Source organism: Paramormyrops kingsleyae, chromosome 23, assembly GCF_048594095.1.
Source record: "Paramormyrops kingsleyae isolate MSU_618 chromosome 23, PKINGS_0.4, whole genome shotgun sequence".
NCBI classification, from domain to species: Eukaryota; Metazoa; Chordata; class Actinopteri; order Osteoglossiformes; family Mormyridae; genus Paramormyrops; species Paramormyrops kingsleyae.
In genome coordinates, this window is record NC_132819.1 from 776220 (window position 1) to 795815 (window position 19596).

The 19596-nt window shown below is 40.8% G+C and overlaps 1 long non-coding RNA gene across 1 annotated transcript; it reads left to right on the forward strand.

Annotated features, from left to right (window-relative positions):
* Positions 1-2557: 2557 nt before the first annotated feature.
* LOC140582010 (uncharacterized) lies at positions 2558-3646 on the forward strand. Its single transcript, XR_011985056.1, has 3 exons — positions 2558-2753; positions 2922-3014; positions 3257-3646. It is a non-coding gene; the product is annotated as an uncharacterized lncRNA (long non-coding RNA).
* Positions 3647-19596: the final 15950 nt, after the last annotated feature.

Below are 19596 nucleotides of genomic sequence, written 5' to 3' on the forward strand. Positions count from 1 at the left end.
GATGTTAAGTAAATGAACGATTCTTTTGAAAACTGATAACGCTTTTTCAAATAATCATTAGGAAATGACAAGACATCAATACGCGGTCTTATAACTCTCTCCCGGCGAAAAAAACCTTGTATAATTTATGCCTCCACGTCCACAGGATCGTCATCAAAAGGGCACGCCATGCTCAGTAACCTTCTGCAACAAACTTACCCTGGAACATAACCTGCTCAGTAGCAGGTTATCTTCAGAGAGTAAGCTGCTATGGTTACGTACATACCCAGAAAGTTAACCTCCGTTTTTGGAACCGAAAGTTGAGGTTATCCACTAACTTACCCTTAAACTTACCCGGGTATGTCACATAACCTGCTTTCTGGAATACCCCCCAGATCCTTTAATTACATGTTTACTGACAAGACTGATCAGCCTCAGACAATTGGCAAAGGATTTTCAACCAAAGGGACCATTGGTGGAAATGGTCATGAGAACTGGTCTGTCATTAGGCTTCTTCCACTCTTTATTGGTCACTGTGTCCCTGAAGGAAATAACTCTTGGGAAATTCTCATGCTTCTGAAAGATATCGTGGAGCTTGTTGTGGCACCTAAGCATACTGATGAGACTCTGCATTTTTTGGAATGCAAGTTGGCAGAGCACAGAGAGCTGCTGCAGTCAACCTTTCCAAATTTCAGGTTGCAACCAAAACATCACTATGTGGAACATTATCCTCACCTGATAAAGAAATTTGGTCCTTTGACTGATGTTTGGACTATGCGCTTTGAGGGTAAGCATAAGTTCTTCAAAAAAGTAGTCAGAGAGTCCCAGAATTTCAAAAATGTGGCCATGACACTTGCTACTAAACACCAGAAAGCACTAATTTTTCAAGCCAGCAGTTGATATGACCAAGGTTGCAATGGTCTTGGTCACCTCTCTTCCCAGTGATGTTCAGAGAGTACTCCCTCAAAACATAACCACTTCTGGGTCAGTGCTTGTTGCATTATCTGTCTGCATTGATCGAATCAAGTATCACATAGATATGATGCTCTGTATTGGTTCTTGTTCAGGTCTCCCTGAATTTGGTCAGATTACACAGATTGTTGCAGCTAACCCAGACATTTTGTTTGTCTGCAAAAAAATGACAGCATGGTACCAAGAGCACTTTCGGTCCTACCAGCTATGCTACACTGAAGAACCTTCTGTGGTTAACATGTCTGATTTACAGTATATGATGTCTTTCCACTTTCAGCATACAATGTACAAGGGAAGCTTATGGTAACTCTCAAGAGATTTGTTATTTGCTAAAACTGTTAATGTTTCTTTTTTTTCCTCAGATGGCTACACAACAGAAACTCACCATGAGAGTTATTTTTTGTGAGGGGGACATACGAAAAATGACAATGACTCCTGGTCCAAATACAGTTGATGATTTAATAAACTGGCTCAAGAGATCAGTTGAACCTGAGTACAACTTCACTGTACAGTACAAGGACCCTGAATTCAACAATGCACCCTGTAACCTAACAGACATTTCTGACCTCCCCGAGAAACCTACCATCCGACTTATTCCTGTGCTTGACCTGATCCCAGTGCCACAAAGTGAAATAAGCAGTGAGGGGTGCAGCCAGGTTGAAACAGAGATCTTGTCTACCTCATCTGTGGATGGTCGCAAACAGTGGCCTGATGTATTTGACATTCCAAAGTTTTCTGTAGATGTGGAATACAGATTACGCCAAGGAAACCTGAAGTATCTTCATGATGGTACTTATCTGAAAGTGGCAAGGGATATGAAGCATAGCATTCTTGAAAAACTGGCGGAAACGATCTATGGCTACAAAGCCTATCCAACAAAAGAGGAGTTTAAAGTTGTTGCAATAGCCTTGGTAGCAGAACACCCCTGTCTTAAAGAACAAGGCTCATCATCTGGCTGTCAGGGATGGATAAACAGTCTTAAATTCAAAATGGGGAATTACAGAACGAAAATGTGCCAGCTGGGACGGTCTGATGTAACAGTTAATGGCGGTAAACGTGGAAAAAACAATGCTGATGGTGAGCCTTCACACAAAAACATAAAGAAGCCAAGAAAGGGGGAGATTAATTACCTTCCAGAATGTCCTGAGGGAATGGATGTTGCTAGCCTTGAAGCTATTCGAGAGGCCATGGTCAATGAAATGCAGAGGAAAAACCCAAATGATTCTCTTATTAGAAAGAACATGGACATCACATTTGCCCTTAGACGAGAGGAGGTTGTAAAGGATGAGCCTGACATCAGACAGATGATCCAACGCTGGCCAGCGCTTTTCACTGAAAGCCAGGTTTGTGAATGTGTCCTTTAATGTTTTTTTTTTCTTATTTGTTTTACATACATCATGTTCAGAGAGGTTTATTTGTGTTATAAATAACTCTGCCTGAATATCAAAACTGAGCATATTTTATATTTTTCAGGTTTACCTGTAGGGTTGCAAAATTCTAGGAATATTCTTGTTAATTCCCATACTTTCCCGTTAATTCCCATGGAAAGTTTCTAATGTGGAATATTTCCAGAATTCCCCAGCTTAACTTCCCATGGAACGGAAAGTTTCAGGAAAATTTCCAGAAATTTTCCAGCCCTTTGCAACCCTATTTACCTGGAGTTCAACAGGATTGTTGGCAGAAATCTTAAAGAAGAGTTCTTTGGTGTTCTTGATGGGTTGTGTCCAAGTTTGATGGAAATCTTCAAGAGGAAGACAGGTCGGATAGGAAAGCAATTAGCTGACCTGCTACAACACACAACGGTGGGTTGATATTTCTCTTTTCTTCTTGTAATGGTATTGATGGTTAGTTCAATACATAAACTTGTTCTCCCACCTTCCCTTGTGGTATTTCTCTGTATGGACAAATAAACTGATATAAGATATATTTCCTTTGTTCTACATTCAAGTGTATTTTATACCTCCTTGCAGAGCACAGAGCCAACAGCCATTAGATGCCTTGTCCTGAGAGGACTTCCAGTCATTCTTGGAGATGACGCATCTATGTTCTTCAAGAGCAGTTCGGTGAGTAAACCCTTTCTCCATTTGTACCATTCAAATATCAAATTGTGCAATATACCACCTACTGTCACAACATGAAAGACACCTATATATAAACACACACAAAATGGCTCTAATAGCTTGTTTACAGTACCTAAAATAAAATCACATTGAATTATAAAAATCATAATATTAAATAATTCTATACAGACAAATTGCTGTTAACCTGAATATTCTCTTTTTGTCTTGTTTCTTGCACTTTGTAGTGTCTTACTGAGGGAGACTCCGTGGACATCCCAGTGGGAATCCTCTGCTATGAGGACAGCAGTGCTGCAAGTCCAGCATTGCCACAACTCAATCCCTCAAGAGTGGGCATCATCCTAGAGGGCAACCTTGCAATGGAAGCACTCACCAACCTACCTCAAGCAATGTGCCTCTTGTTTGGGTTTACCTATGCACTCCATCTGCAGTACCCGAAGTGCTTGAAAAACACTTTTACCTTCATTCAGCAGGTAATGCTAAATTTAGGTCTAAGTGAGCTACCTCCAAAGGTTCAGAAGCTGAAGAATGAGCTAGCAGGGTAAGACACAATTATGCTTATGGCACAGCTATTCATGTCTGTGTCTGGATTGTTGCACAATTACTTTGCACTGATTAGAGCATATAGTCTTGCAGTTGTTCATTTTCTATCTGATTTTTCTTGTGCTAGATGTGTCTAGTATTGTATTTTTTTAATTATTTTATTATTAAGTTTATTTTTACCAACTCTGATCCTTACTGCATAGTTGTTCTTAAAGCTGATGTTCTTAATGCCTGCTTTGTTGTGTGGCACACAAAGCCTACAGTGTTTTTTCTTTTGCACATGCAGTATATGCTGCTACATGGTCAGTGGGTTTTTTGTGTTTTTTTTTTTTCAAGCTTAAAAATTGTTCATAGAGCAAACAATTAAAATTCTGTGCTCTGATTGTATTTGGATTGAAATCGTTTAATATTTCAATACACATGTTCTATTTGTTGCATTATAAAAAGGTACTGTAGTAAAGTAATATCTGTGGGAAAAACCATTAATCACTGTTATTTTGGATTTTCATCTGGTCTTTTATACAGAGCATCATTGGTAATGCATTTGTTGGTTTGTTGTGTGTTTCAATAAAATAAATTAAAAGTGCTGCATTGTGTGGTCATTGACAAAAGAATTTAATTGGGATTTTCTTATCCCAAATATTTTATTTATTGTATTTTAATAGACTAGGATTTTAAGTGTATTTGACTTATTATATTAAGTTCTGACTATTGTACTTTTAAGTAGCCTCCAATTTTCTTTTCTATTGCTGATTACTTAAAACATTTAAGTGTATATAACAATTTTTTAAATTCTGACCATTGTACATTTAAGTTGACTATACTTGAAGAAATTAATTTTTTCTACTATCAATAACTTAAACCATTTGAGGCAATCACTTGACGAAAATGGTTTAAGTACAACCAACTTATCCGGGTTTACAGTGTATAGTTAGTGGAAAAAAGTAATGAGTTTGATGATTTTAACAAGGCAAAAAATTAAGGATACAAAATCAAGTTACCTGCACATTGATACTATGAATAGATTTCCTATTACAGTTTTTTACAATCACTTTTGCACTAATAACAGAACCTTCATGTCAGTTTTCAAAATTCTAGACACAAAACTCAAAACAGTCATTATTTTTAACACAGGCTGTCCAGTGTTCAAAACTTGGCATATTGCATTCATATCTTTAGAGAAGCCTTGCTTTTGCAGAAGCATTGTTTCTAAAAATCAAATTTATTATGAAATATCATAGGAACATTACTTTAGATCACCCTTACACAAGATACCCATAGCTTCATTGTGTATTTGTTAGTACAATCATTAAATATAGGTGTACAAAATATGTGATTCAGGTTTCATTATTTTATTGAAGACTAGAGAGAATAGTACAGACACAGTGGCATCATTGAAATCCTGTAATGTGGAATTTACTGATCAAATCACAACATAAGATTTGTAGATTACTTAAAAAACCAAAAACAACAAAAAACAATACAGTATACTGTAAACGGAAGTGTTCTTCACTGCACTATGGATCTATGTTTCCATTAACCCGGTCTTGTGGATTTGGCCACAGGTTCTCATCTACATCACAATGGATGTTTTCATTCGCCAATCATCTGGGAAAGAATCTTCTGGCATGGCGAATCCAGGCCTGACACTGATCTGCTGTGATGTCATTGCATGCATCATCCATGGCCTGGAGAAGTGTAGAATGGTTTTAATAAGGTTACAGACACCTTTATTAAGAGCGACCAGTAGCTTCTTAATGACTCGTTATCCTCTAACTCCCACCCTCCTGTCGCACACCTCTACGTCATATTTATTAACCGTAAGGACAAACCTAACAACTCTACATCCCCTCTTTTGTAGAACAGAGAACCAAGCATTACTGTAAAGGGAGGGTTAGAAAGAAAAGAAACTCTTAAAAGATAACATTAACCCAACAATGATGATGTAATACATGACAGGAATTCACAGTTTAACAATTACCAGGAATGCCAAAGAACTGGTAGGTTAATTACATCAAATGTTGACATATTCATTCATTTATTGATGAGAGGCTTAATATGTTAACTTATGATACTATGTAGTCCTTATAGCGTTGGTTGGGATGACTGATTCTCCATGCTATTCTCTCTGTTCACTGGACCTGCTGGGCACACAGTAGTATGTGCTGAAGGGGTAGATGATGGAAGTTGAGGTTCAGAAACAGTAGCAGCTGCAGATGTGTCTTGGGAAGGAGTTGGCAGTGTGTCTTCCTCCTCCGCAGGAGCAGGCTCCGGCACCTGGAGGAGTTGTCGCCTGTTTCTGACATAGGCAGTACCACGCGAGGCTACAATATAACTGTTAGGCTGAGGTGCAGGGCCATGCACTACTGCTAACCGGTCATATCCACAGGGAGTCTGCATCCGGACTGTCTGCCCTGCTTCCAAAGCTGGGAGCTGGTGCGCAGACCTGTCATAATAAGCTTTAGCTTGAAGTCGCTTGCGCAGGATGACAGCATTCACCTGGGTGTGGACGACTGGTGTCAGGGCAGCCTTGCACACAGGAATGAAGGTTCTAGTCTGTCTGGAGAGAAGTCTCTGAGCTGGAGAGGGAAGGGCATCACGGGGCAGATTGCGGGTATGCAGAAGAGCAGCCTGAATGTCCGTCTTATCACGGTGGCATTTCTCCAGCAGATGTTTCGCGGATCGAACCGCCCGTTCCGCTAAGCCATTGGACTGAGGATAGTGGGGACTGCTGCGGATATGTTTGAAGTCCCATGAGTGGGTGAAGTCAAAGAAGTCCTTGCAAACAAACTGGGTAGCGTTGTCCGTCATCAGAGTGGAGGGAACCCCATGGGTGGCAAAGTGCCTGTTGAGTTTCGCAATAACCGTGAGGCTTGTCATGTCACGGAGGTAATCCAGCTCATACCAGCCAGAATAGGAGTCAACGAGAACCAAATACATTCTGCCCCTCCACTCAAATATGTCCGCTGCCGTTATAGACCAGGGAAGGTCTGAAACGTCATGCAGCTGCAGAGGTTCCTTTGTCTGATGGGGTCTCAGTGCATTGCAGGGTGCGCAGCAGGAAAGTTCTCTTTCTAAATCAGCATATATAGAAGGCCAATACATCGTTTCCTTTGCCCTGCGTTTTGTTGCCTCAAGGCCTGGATGGCCCTGGTGAAGCTGCTGAGTATAGAATTTCTGCAGAGCGGGTGGAATGAGCAACCTTTGACCTCGAAGTATGAGCCCATCTTGGACTGTTAACTCTTCCCTCATGGCAAAGAAGTGCCGAAGACTGTGGGGGAGCTCTTTTGAAGAAGGTGGCCAACCAGTCTGGATAATGTCCATGAGCTGCCGGCAGGTAACATCCTTGTTGGTAGCATCTCTCAGCTCATCAGTGCGACGAGACGACAGTATATGGACTGTCATGACCTCCAAGAGGTCATCAGCTGCAGTGGGGTCTGATGTGGAGAGGTGAGCACGAGAGAGAGTATCAGCCACGTGCAAATCTTTGCCACGTTTGTAGGTCACATCCAGGCTGTAACGATGGAGTTTCAACATCATGCCCTGTAAGCGTGGTGAGGCGGAATGCAAAGGCTTCCGCAGTATGGTGATCAGGGGCTGATGATCAGTCTCTACGGTGACAGTGCGGGCGTAGATGAAGTCATGAAATTTTCGTGCTGCAAATACTAAGGCCAGCATTTCTTTTTCGATCTGAGCATAGCGTGACTCCGTGGGCGTGAGGGCGCGTGAGGCAAAAGCAACTGGATGGCCGTGTTGGAGACACACAGCACCCAGGCCATGTTGAGAAGCATCAGCCGAGAGAACCACGGGCTTGGTCACATTGAAGTACCGAAGTACCGGTAGGTTTGCTATGGCAAGTTTCAACTTCTCAAATGCCAGGTCATGGGCATCGTGCCAATGCCATTCAACATCCCGGTGAAGCAGGTGTCGTAAAGGGCCGGTAAGTTCACTGTAGTGGGGAATGAACTTGGACAAATAATTTGACATACCAAGGAACTGCTGAAGGCCCAGCTTGTGGCATATGGCAGACTGCCTCAGTTTTGTCAGGGTCCGGTTTCACACCATCAGCAGTGAGAAGATGCCCAACATATCGAACTGAACTGACCCGGAATTTACACTTCTCTCGATTCAATTTCATGTTCAAGACCCGTACTCTGTTGAGAACCTGCCGCAGGCGTACATCGTGTTCAGCATGTGTGCGGCACCAGATGAGAATATCGTCCACCACTATTTCGCAGGGTTGTCCAGCGAACAATTGCTCCATGCAACGCTGAAAAACTTCACTTCCTGTCGAGATGCCATATGGCATCCTTAAGAACCGGTATCGTCCATAAGGGGTCATAAAGGTGGTCAGTTTAGATGGTGCTTCATCTAAAGGAATTTGCCAGAAGCCACACTTTGCGTCAAGAGTACTGAACACTTTTGCACCTGGCATATCCGCAATGATCTGATCAATGGTTTTCAGGGGGTGACGAGGACGGAGTAAAGCCTGGTTCAGGTGGACTGGGTCTATGCAGATTCTGACAGAACCATCACGCTTCTTGGCAGCAACCATAGCAGACACCCACTCAGTTGCTTCGTTTTCTGGTATGATGACACCTAATTCAGTCATGCGGTCAAGCTCTGCCTTCACTTTCTCCTTCATGGCTATGGGCACTTTCCTAGGCATGTATGTGGTGGGAAGCACAGTACTGTCCAATCTCATGTGGTACACAACTGGCAATTTCCCGATGGTGACACAGTCAAAAAGGTCACTATACTCAATCAGTTCTGGTACTTGAGGCTGTAGCACATGGACGTCAGGTCCCAGTCGTATGAGACCAACAGCAACACTGTCCCGTAAACCCAGTAGTGGCTTAACATCACGGTTAACCACATGAAATTTGAATTGGCCATGGGTACAATTCAGAACTGCAGTACCCTCTGTATGGATTTGCTGGCCGCCATAAGCTACTAGATGTACCTTCTCTGCAGCATTGACAGAAATTTCAGGAGCAAGTTTGTCCAGAATTTGTTTAGAAATGACATTACACCTCGCACCAGTGTCAACTTTTACTTTCAGATACCCCCTACCATTCATGAGTGTCAGGGTGGTGAAAATTTCATCCTTCTCAGTGGTGAGGTCAACTTTGCCTGCAGGCTGCCCTCTGGACCTATTGCTGAACTGGACAGTACTCTGCACTGGGGCAGACCGACAACATCGTGCGAAGTGATTCAGCTTGCCGCAGCTGTTGCACCGTTTATTAAATGCGAGGCACTTATGCCTCACAGGGGAATGTTGCGCATTACAATTAGCATAACGTCGTCTTTGTATGGCACAAACTTCAGCTTCTCTTTTTAATTCCCTTGTGCTTCTTTCAGATTGCTCGTTGAGCATGCATATATTAATAGCTGATTCAAACGTAAGGTGTTGTTCACGTAGCAGCTGTTTACGAACGCTGTCATTTTCGATACCACAGACAATACGGTCTCGAATGAGTTCGCTTTGCAGTACGCCAAAATTATTTTTTTTTGCCAAAATTACATTTTGTTGCCAAAATTTTCAAATTGGAGACGTACGACTGAATCGACTCACCGGGCTTTTGGCAAGCGGTGTTGAATGTGTGTCTGTCCATGATTACGTTTTTCGCGGGCAGACATAAATCCTGAAACTTTTTTACTAGGACTTCTGGATCTTCTTTATCCTCTCCCTCCTCATAGACAAACGCTTCGGACTTCTCCACTGCATCGGGATCAGCCAGGTTGAGGAGCGTGTAAGCCTGCACCTTTTTCGGTTTGTCCGATAGCCCAGCACAGCAGTAGATGTGCCATTCTTTTTCGAATTTGCGCCAGTTGTCAGCAATATGCTCGTCAAAAACAAGCGGATCAATTCGCCGAAGTCCCTGAGCCATTACATACCACTTCTGACACCATGTAGAATGGTTTTAATAAGGTTACAGACACCTTTATTAACACTAGAAAGACTGACTGGGTCAATTGACCCAAATCAAACAAAATCAGTGCTATTTCTCATTGAAGTTCTTGCTACAAAAATCTGAAAAAATCTGACTTTTATTTTTTTATCATTCTTGAACAGAACATGGTAACACAAATGAAGTTGCTGGTGAAATTAGTATTTTACAGCAGTATATACCTAGAAAGACTGACTGGGTCAATTGACGTAATGTCATGCAAATGAATTAGATAACCAAGTCATAATAACAATAACATAATAACATAATAGTCATAACAAGTACATAACATAACAACATAATAGTCATAACAAGTACATAACATAACAACATAATAGTCATAACAAGCTACATAACCAAGTCACAATAAATCAACTACAGTCAACTACTTATGTAATAACATTCAGTTAGCTTTCGTTTGACAACTCATGCATATTTTGGCCAAGCATTTGCCGCAAACAGGACGCTTGCACGTGTCACAGGTAATGACAGTTTTGTTGCGTTTACAAGCGACCGTGACTTGACAGCTGACTCTTCTCTCAAGTTGCCCTGTCGGTGATGGTGTTATGACTATTATGTTACACGCTGTCATCGTAATGCCATGATTTATGACATAGTCTACAACCATAGCCCTGATTTCATTCGACACCCTTTGCTGCTGCTGCCGGTGTCTAGGTCTATGGTCTTGTCCTCTACCACGTTCACCCTCTCAAACGAGGCCCACAGCCAACTCTCTGGTGAGGCCTAAGCCCTCCTCTATGACGAGGCCCACGGCCACCTCTCAAAAGGGGTGCTTGTCCCCTTCTATTCCTTTGACCACTATGTATTCCTAGCCTTTCACCTTCCACTTCTGGCTCCATGTCCTCACTATGTTGAGTAGGCTACTACAGTGGGATACCTCTCATCTTACTTATATATACATACAAATATGTGAAATCAATCAGCAGTAATGAGTGGCCATTAACTCATTAAAACCACAAAAGCAAGTATGTAAAAAAGTGACATCTTGCATACAGTAATGTTGAATATGAAAATGTCTTCTGTAAAAGTGGTACATGGGACCATAGACACTATATCTGGTAAAGAATGAAATATGACATTCATAGATAATGTAGTCCACCTGGGGTCATATTCTGTGCTAATTGGTATCAAATGATCCTTCCTGAAACTGTCATAATCTAAACATAGACTATTATTACTAAATTTTCATAAAAGCTATGCTTCAAGAGTAATGCAACAGTTACTTATCATTTTAAGCAGTTGTATCAATTGATAGTTGGATCTTTATAATGAAATGAATACACACCAAACTCAGATGTGATGTGTGATTTGCATTTTGAAATAGTAATACTTTGATGTTAAGTTGTGTCATTTTGAACCAGTGATTTTAGTTCAATGAACAAATGATCTTTGGTTTATATGTATTGTATCCAAGCATCTGAAAAAAAGAGTTAAGTGTTTTGAAAAATGTGCATTTTGATCATTGATTGTGATTTATGTGTCTAAAGTTTTGAAAAATGACATGAAGGTTCTGTTATTAGTGCAAAAGTGATTGTAAAAAACTGTAACATAGTCTCCCTCATTTATTGAAGGAGCTTTAATAGGAATGTAGGTGTCATCAATGCACCCAATTATGAATGAATGAATGCCTTTTATTGTCACTATACATGTATTACATGTATTCCAAATTACATTTGGAAACCCTGAAACAGAAAGTCATATATGGAAGTATCAAGTGTGTGTGTGTGCAGGATGAATACATGTATAGATATAAATAGTATGACTACATATTAAATATACATCATAGATTTTACTACAAAGGACAAACCTACCACTCTGTGGAATTCCTCTTTAATAACACGCAGAGCTTTATGGACAGGGAACTGTACAAACGTGTGTAAGAAGTGTTAAGTACCAGACATACTCTACTGTGCGAATGGCTCTACACACAGTTGCCTTTCCCACATGCTCTGCGTCGCCCATATTGTACAAAAAATGCCCTAAGAAGTTACAGTACAGTATATGGTGACATGAATTTGCATAAACTTTGTTTCAGAGAGTTATGGAGTTGGAGGCCAATCAGGCCCCTCACAAATTCATCTACATAGATGAGGCAGGATTCAATCTGGTCAAAAGGCATCGGCGAGGACGAAATATTATAGGAAAAAGGGCCACAGTTGAAGTGCCAGGACAGAGAGGGGCAAACATCACAATGTGTGCAGCAATTGCAAATACTGGATTGGTCCTTCATAGATCTCAGGTTGGACCCTACAATACCGAGCACCTCCTTGCCTTTTTGAATGATCTTCACCAGCACCTGGTTCCAGACCAGGATCAGGAGGGAGAGCACATGAGGACCTTTGTCATCACCTGGGACAATGCGGCTTTCCATCACTCTCAAGCAATCACAACATGGTTTGAAGTGACCCCAAGACTGGTCCGTCTCTTCCTTCCACCCTATTCACCTTTCCTCAATCCCATAGAGGAGTTATTTTCTGCATGGAGGTTGAAGGTTTATGACCATCAGCCACATGACCAGATGTCACTCCTTGATGCCATGGATGCTGGCTGCAGGGACATCACAGTTGAAGACTGCCAAGGGTGGATCCGTCATACCAAGCAGTTTTATCCCAGGTGTATCGCCTTGGATGACATCAGATGCGATGTTGACGAAAACATGTGGCCTAACCCCGAAGATTTCCGAGATTAGATAATTTTGTGGTTTTTTTTTTTACAGTATTTTTTTTTCAGTCTTTCCCCCTTTTCATCTGAGCTTTTTTGTTGCTGTTTTTTGTGTGTCCGCTCAGTGTATTTTGTGTATTTGCTCTTGTTTGTTTCATGAATATTTTGTTCACTGTAAGCAATACAGTAAAACTTGTACACAGTAAAGGAAAAAAAAAAACTGATTTGCCTTTTCCTAGAATGATTTAGAATGTGAACATTAGATGTGGACATACAGTTCCCAACCAAGAAATATAGTGTAAAAACGGTGGATTGCATGTCTTGCATGCAGTTACCTGTAAAACTGAAACAAAGTCTATGTAGTTTTTGTAATGCCAAAGATTGCCAGTATTTTGAAACCTGGTGCACTTTGATTGACTGCATGTACCTTGTGAACTGAAAACATGCGTTATTGTTTGACAGAATAATTTCATTTTGAGTCAGATTTCCAGTGTTTTGGTAAAGTTAGTGTGTGCAGAGAAAGTTGTATTGTATTTTGAAATGAAGTGCTAGTATATGTTTAACAAAATGTGTTTTTGAGAAGAAAATTTACCATTTGGCCAATTGTGTTTTGTAGGTGTGTGTCTGTGTTGTGTTTGGAAAAAGTATCTGAAGTATGGGTAAGCACTTGTTAGTGATTGAAAAAAACTGTAAACACGTGTATTTGTGAGAGACATGTTCAATGTATGAAACGCTTATATGTGACCGAGTGAAAGCTAACCCGATGAATTATATGGCCAGTACTATTAAATGCGGAGCAGTGCTAGTTGTTTGTTTGTTTTTGTTTGTTTGTGCAATTACCACTCTCTCTTTGTAATAAAGGACCAATTTGTGAATTTGTATCTGTGGTCTGGATATTGTTAATCCTCCGCTCAGTTTACACAATGTAGGACCCAATGTCGGAGTCTTCCAGTGGGTAGGTGGCACAGTGGCCAGAAGTAAGTTCAAATCTCAATACTATAGTACAGCTGTGGCGATCGAGATCTCAAAACAGCAGTTGGGAGAAGGTCGCCCCTCAAATCTGAGACATCTGGAGCAGTTGGCATTAGAAGTGGTCCAAAATTCCAGTAGAGAGGTATAAGAAATTAATTTATGGTTACAGAAAGCGACTGATTGCAGTTATTGTTTCCAAAGGGTCCACTACCTAATATTATGCTGAGGGTGCCAATAGTTTTGTACAGAGTTTTGTGTTGAATGATATCAGAATTGATATATTTTGTTGTTCCAATGCAAACAAAAGAAATGGATTTTAATACCAAAGGACTTGTAATTGCAACAGTTTAATGGGATAACTGGTGCATTTTCTGAAGGGAATGCAGGAATGCCATTTTTGGTAATGATTTTATGTTAAATTCAAGGCCCATGGACCACATTCAGTTCATACCGCCATGCTTTATGGCCCATGAAATGGTTTTCATATTCTGTTAAAAATATATATTGGTGTAACGTTTCACAAAATTAGCTTTTGGTTCAAACCTCAGTTTTGGGTTCACAATTTGGTGCAATTTTTGTACAGCAAGGAAAACTAAATTTGTTTTGAAATGATTTATTACTACAACCCCAATTCCAAATAAGTTGGGACGTTGTGCAAATTGTAAATAAAAACATGCAATTATATGGAAATCCATAAACCCATATTTTATTTATAACAAAACATAGAAAACCGTTTTTGGAGAGAAATGTTGTCCCATTCTTGTCTGATACAGGATTCTAGTTGTTCAATTGTCCTAGGTCTTCTGTGTCGTAATTTTTGTTTTATGACGTGCCAAATGTTCTCAATGGGTGAAAGATCTGGACCGCTGGCAGGCCAATTCAGTACCCAGACCCTTCTTCTATGAATCCATTATGTTGTAATTGATGCAGTGTGTGGTTTGGCATTGTCATGTTCAGGATTCCCACTCTTTTTCACTGACAAAATTTCAAAAGTTTTCCATGACATTTTCATGACCTAAAGTGAATTTTCCATGACTTTATGGCACAATTGACACTTTATATGAAATGTTAACCCTTTCCACTGACCTTATGGTATGGTGGTATATACATTCAAAATACTGTCAATGCATTTGTTGTAGTCTTTATTAAACAAAAGACCTTTACGACCAAGTATGACAATGACTTTCAAGCTCAGTGACTGCAAAAAGGAGCGCTTCAGTCAATCATTCCTCCCCACAGCTATTAGACTTTACAACACATCACTGCAGTGACCACATAATCAGTATATATATAATCCCTGTATATGTACATATGTGTGTATATATATGTATATATGTGTGTGTGTGTGTATATTGTAAGGCTGGAGGCCTTGCAGGCCCCGTCGATCTGAGCTCTGGCAAGCCTGTAATGCTCCACCCAGTGTCCTGAAGCAAAGGTCCACCGGCTCCAACAAGACTGGACCCAAATCACCTGATCACCACATCAAAAGGGACACCTCACCCCCACTGGGCGGCCAGAACCCCGCAGCCAAATTCCAGTGATAAGGCCTGGCCGCGTCAAGACACAGATGCATCCTACATTCACTAACTCACACTAACACAGGAGGTATACATTAGAGACACATACACCCATGTTGGGTCTCGTTTGAATGGTCACAGTACGACAGGCACAATACTCTCAACCTTAAAGCGGCATGTTTTCACATAAGAGAAATATAGAAAGTAAGACTAAACCCACCAAAGTGGAGGATCTTATCACCTGGTAGAACAAAAGAGTTGTCATGTTCCCCCTAAAGCAATTTGATTGGCTGAGGGTCTGAGAATTGATAAGATCAACAGTTCTCCAAGACACACACACAAGATCAGGACAGGCCCTAAAATAATCAATCACAACCTTTGATACAGCCTGTCACCTGGTTTGGAATACTTAAGGAAGAGCTCGAGAGTAGCACGGGGAGTCACTCTGTAATCAGAGCTCCCACATAGTGCTGTATGAATCTTCATCTGTAATCAGATATTTTCTGCAGTTACTATGTGTCCACTCAGCTGAGATATGGAATTGTTATATACTTTTAATTGGATTATCTAGTTTAGGAATTGTGGCCACATGTTAAAATTATTGCAACGCTATATTTGGTTAAATTGGTGTAATGTATATTAATTGTGAATAACCTGTGTTTTGATTACTTCTTGGCTGTCTGACTTTGCTGAACCTCTGCATGTTCCTCAGAGACTGGGGTTATTCTAACACTCTCTTGCAGCCTCAGAATCGACCCCGTTCTACGAGACCCGATGCGGCTGCCCAAGTTGAGTTACGGTGTATGCCGGCTCAGCCTCTGAGGTGCGCACACGCTGGGTTACGGTAAAAGACCGGCTCAGCCTCTGAGGCGTGCACACGCTGGGTTACGGCAGGTCCGGCCCAGCCTCTGAGGCGCGCACAAGCTGAGTTACGGCACAAAGTCCGGCTCAGCCTCTGAGGTACGCACACGCTGGGTTACGGTAGATCGTCCCAGCCTCTGAGGCGTGCACACGCTGAGTTCCGACACAAAGTCCGGCTCAGCCTCTGAGGTGCGCACACGCTGGGTTACGGTAATAGACCGGCCCAGCCTCTGAGGCGCACACACGCTGAGTTACGGCACCAAATCCGGCCCAGCCTCTGAGGCGTGCACACGCTGAGTTACGGCAGACATCGGCTTAACCTCTGTGGCCCTCACTAGCTCGGATTCGGCAATGGTCAGCTGAGCCTCTGGGGCGTTAAGGGCCGCCGGGTCATGACGGGTATCCAGGCTAGCATTGTATTACCTTGTAGTGGTTGTCCAACATCTAAACCTACTGTACATAGCAGAGTCACGGATCGCCTTATCGGCCGAGGCGAATCCGACGCGCCCCATCGTCCGGGATTAGTGGGAGTTCAGCAATAGAAGGCACAGCCCAGAAGTAATCTAAATAACAGACATGTCATGACTAAACTTGCCAATAAAGATCTTTACTTAAAATGGAGTCAGATGTAATTTGGTCTTTACCTACAACGGGTAAGTAACTTTACAGAAGCGCTCGGAAGGATCCACACGCATTTCAAGCCTTCGGCTGTCCTATTGGATTCCGCCATTGGGCCAGTGGACGGTTCCCCTACAATATGTATGTGTATGTGTGTGTATATATATATATATATATATATATATATATATATATATATATATATATATATATATATATATATATATATATATATATATATATATATATATATATATATATATATATATATATATATATTTCAGCAGCTGTTATCCATATACTTAGCATTGGCAGCGTGTGGCTCAGTGGGCTAAGCCGTGTGCCTGTAATCATAAGGTCGCCGGTTCAAGCCCAGCCTCAGCACGTCTGCGGGTCCTTGAGCAAGACCCTCAACCCCCAGCTCCCTGGGCGCCGCTATGGGTGGCTGCCCTTCGCGGACAACTTGCTCTACAAAGAGCAAGTTGAGGGAGGCGTAAAAACAATTTCCCCACGGGGATTAATAAAGTGTTCATTATTATTATTATATGTTTCTTTTTTTCTTACATTTTTACTTATATATTTATACAGTTTTAGAAATTGTTTTCTATTGTTTTTATTATCTGTATTGATATTTTTTTGCTGATCCTATGGATCCTGTCCTTTTTTGTACTGTCTTTTTTCATTATTGCTGCTGTTTCTCAAAGAATTTCCCCATTGTGGGATTAATAAAGTCTAATCTAATCTAATCTAATCTAATCTCATGGGAAAGTAGTGGGCTTGCTGAACAAAGACTACTGTAGGCTGTCATTGACTACTGTCATTCAGCACTGTGTCCTTCATGAACCTCTCCATTAGCTATTATGAAACAGAGAGAGAGAACAAATTTGAATTTAATGAAGACAGGTTGTTTACACTGACACCTCAACATGACAAATTATAATACAGTCCAATGAAACTGCTTGGATAAATAAACATATACGTTAACTTACACATTATAACACAAATGTGAACTGATGGCAGAATGGTGAGCTTTTGTGTGTGTGTCTAGAGGTCAAGCATCACATCCTGGCATTTGATATTATAAGTATTATTTTAAAAAAACTGTACTATAGTTAGTTAAACATGTCATTAAGAGTTGTGGACTATGTAGATTTTACCCATAAAGTACAGTAGCATAAAGGGTACAAGGCAAAAATTAAAGCATAGTGAAATGCTGATACTTATGTATTATCAGAATAACCTTAAGACATTACATTTTTTTTAATCAAAGGAAATTAAACTCAACTCATGTTCATAAAATTATTTTGAAAACATACCTTTGATTAGTTTGTACATGTCTCCAGTCATGAAGGGGAGCATGGGTACATCAGTCTGATAGGCTGTCATAAATGGAGTGACCTGTTTGGCAATGCTAGAAAATATTGCAAGAGGACTTCATACCTGTTTCCAGCAAAACTATATCTAGGAAACAACAACCAAGGTGGTTTACTAAGGAAATTAAGAATAAAGTCAGGAATAAAAGGGCTCTGTTACACAATTGGAAAATAACTAATGATTTCAAAATTAAGCAGGAGTATCTAAGTCTACAGGTAGAGTTAAAAAAATAACATTAGACTGTCCAAGAGGGATGTAGAAAGAAGACAATACAAGAATACAAGAACATCAAACAACAAACATTATAACAACAACAATATCAATAATAATAATAATAATAATGTTACAAATAAGTATTATATATATGTAGCATACACACACGTGATCCTACTGATATACATGTATATTTCAATTCCTATATCTATAACATAAGCTAAAAAGTAATAATAATAATGATATTGATCGCTCAAACTCATATGCGCCCATTCTTGTATGTGCGAGTGTAGGTGTGAACTGATTTGTCATTGGATGTGCTGGCATTTGATGACGTCAGGGGACGTGACAGCGCCAGCCCCCCCTCCCCGGCCCAAGGTGAAGGCAGGGGAAACCAGGCAACCGAGGCCACCCCGCCGCCCCCACGGCACAAGGGCCCACGGCCACAAAATGAAATTGATATAGTAAATGAGTTTAATGATTATTTTACACGGGTGTTCACAGTAGAGAACACGAGTAACTTACCACCAATTAGTTCGAATACAGTGTCGTCTATGACCAATATATGTATAACTGAGGCTGATGTGGTACTAAGCCTAGCTAAACTGAAAATAAATAAATCGCAGGGCCCTAATGGCATCTTACCTATAGTTTTAAAAGAGATGAGGGATATTATTAGCCAACCTTTAACTTTAATATTCCAGAAATCGTTATCTGTGGGTGTGGTACCTTCAGATTGGAAGCATGCTAATGTAACACCCATATTCAAAAAAGGGGATAGAAGTAATCCAGCAAACTATAGGCCAATCAGTTTAACTAGCATTACTGGAAAAATAATGGAAGCTATAATCCAAGTGAAAATGGTAGATTACCTAGATGCAAATAACATTCTGAGGGATAGCCAACATGGATTTAGGAGAGGTAGATCCTGTTTAACGAATCTACTTGAGTTCATTGAGGAAGCTACAAGTGAAATTGATCACAAAAAGGCCTACAATGTGATCTACTTAGATTTCCAGAAGGCCTTTGATGTTGTCCCCCACAAACGGCTCTTGCTAAAGCTCAAAGATGCTGGGATTTTAGGAACTGTGGCAGCTTGGATCGAAAACTGGTTAACTGACAGGAAGCAGCGAGTAGTTATTAGAGGCACAATGTCACAGTGGGCCTGCGTTCATAGTGGGGTACCTCAGGGTTCAATTTTAGGACCACTATTGTTCCTAATTTACATTAATGATATTGACACCAATACATACAGCAAACTAGTTAAATTTGCAGACGACACCAAGGTGGGTGGTGTAGCAGATACTGATCTAGCAGCAGAGAGGCTACAACGGGATCTGGATTTAATTAGCGGCTGGGCTGATCCTTGGCAGATGAAATTTAACACAGATAAATGTAAGATAATCCATGCAGGGAGCTGAAATATAAAGTACAGATATTTTATGGGTTCCACTGAAATAAAGGTAGCTGATTACGACAAAGATCTTGGTGTGTATGTTGATGCTTCCATGTCCCACTTTTGCCATTGTGGGGAAGCAATAAAAAGGCCAATAGAATGTTGGGTTATATCTCTAGGTGTGTGAAGTTTAAGTCAAGGGAGGTGATGTTACATTTATATAATTCCTTGGTAAGACCCCACCTAGAATATTGTGTGCAGGTTTGGTCACCATACCTTAAGAAGGACATTGCTGCCTTAGAAAAGGTGCAACGGAGGGCTACGACAATGATTCCTGGTCTTAGAGGAATGTCTTACTAGCAGAGGTTAGCTGAGCTGAATCTGTTTAGCCTTGAGCAAAGGAGACTAAGGGCGGACATGATCCAAGTCTATAAGATTCT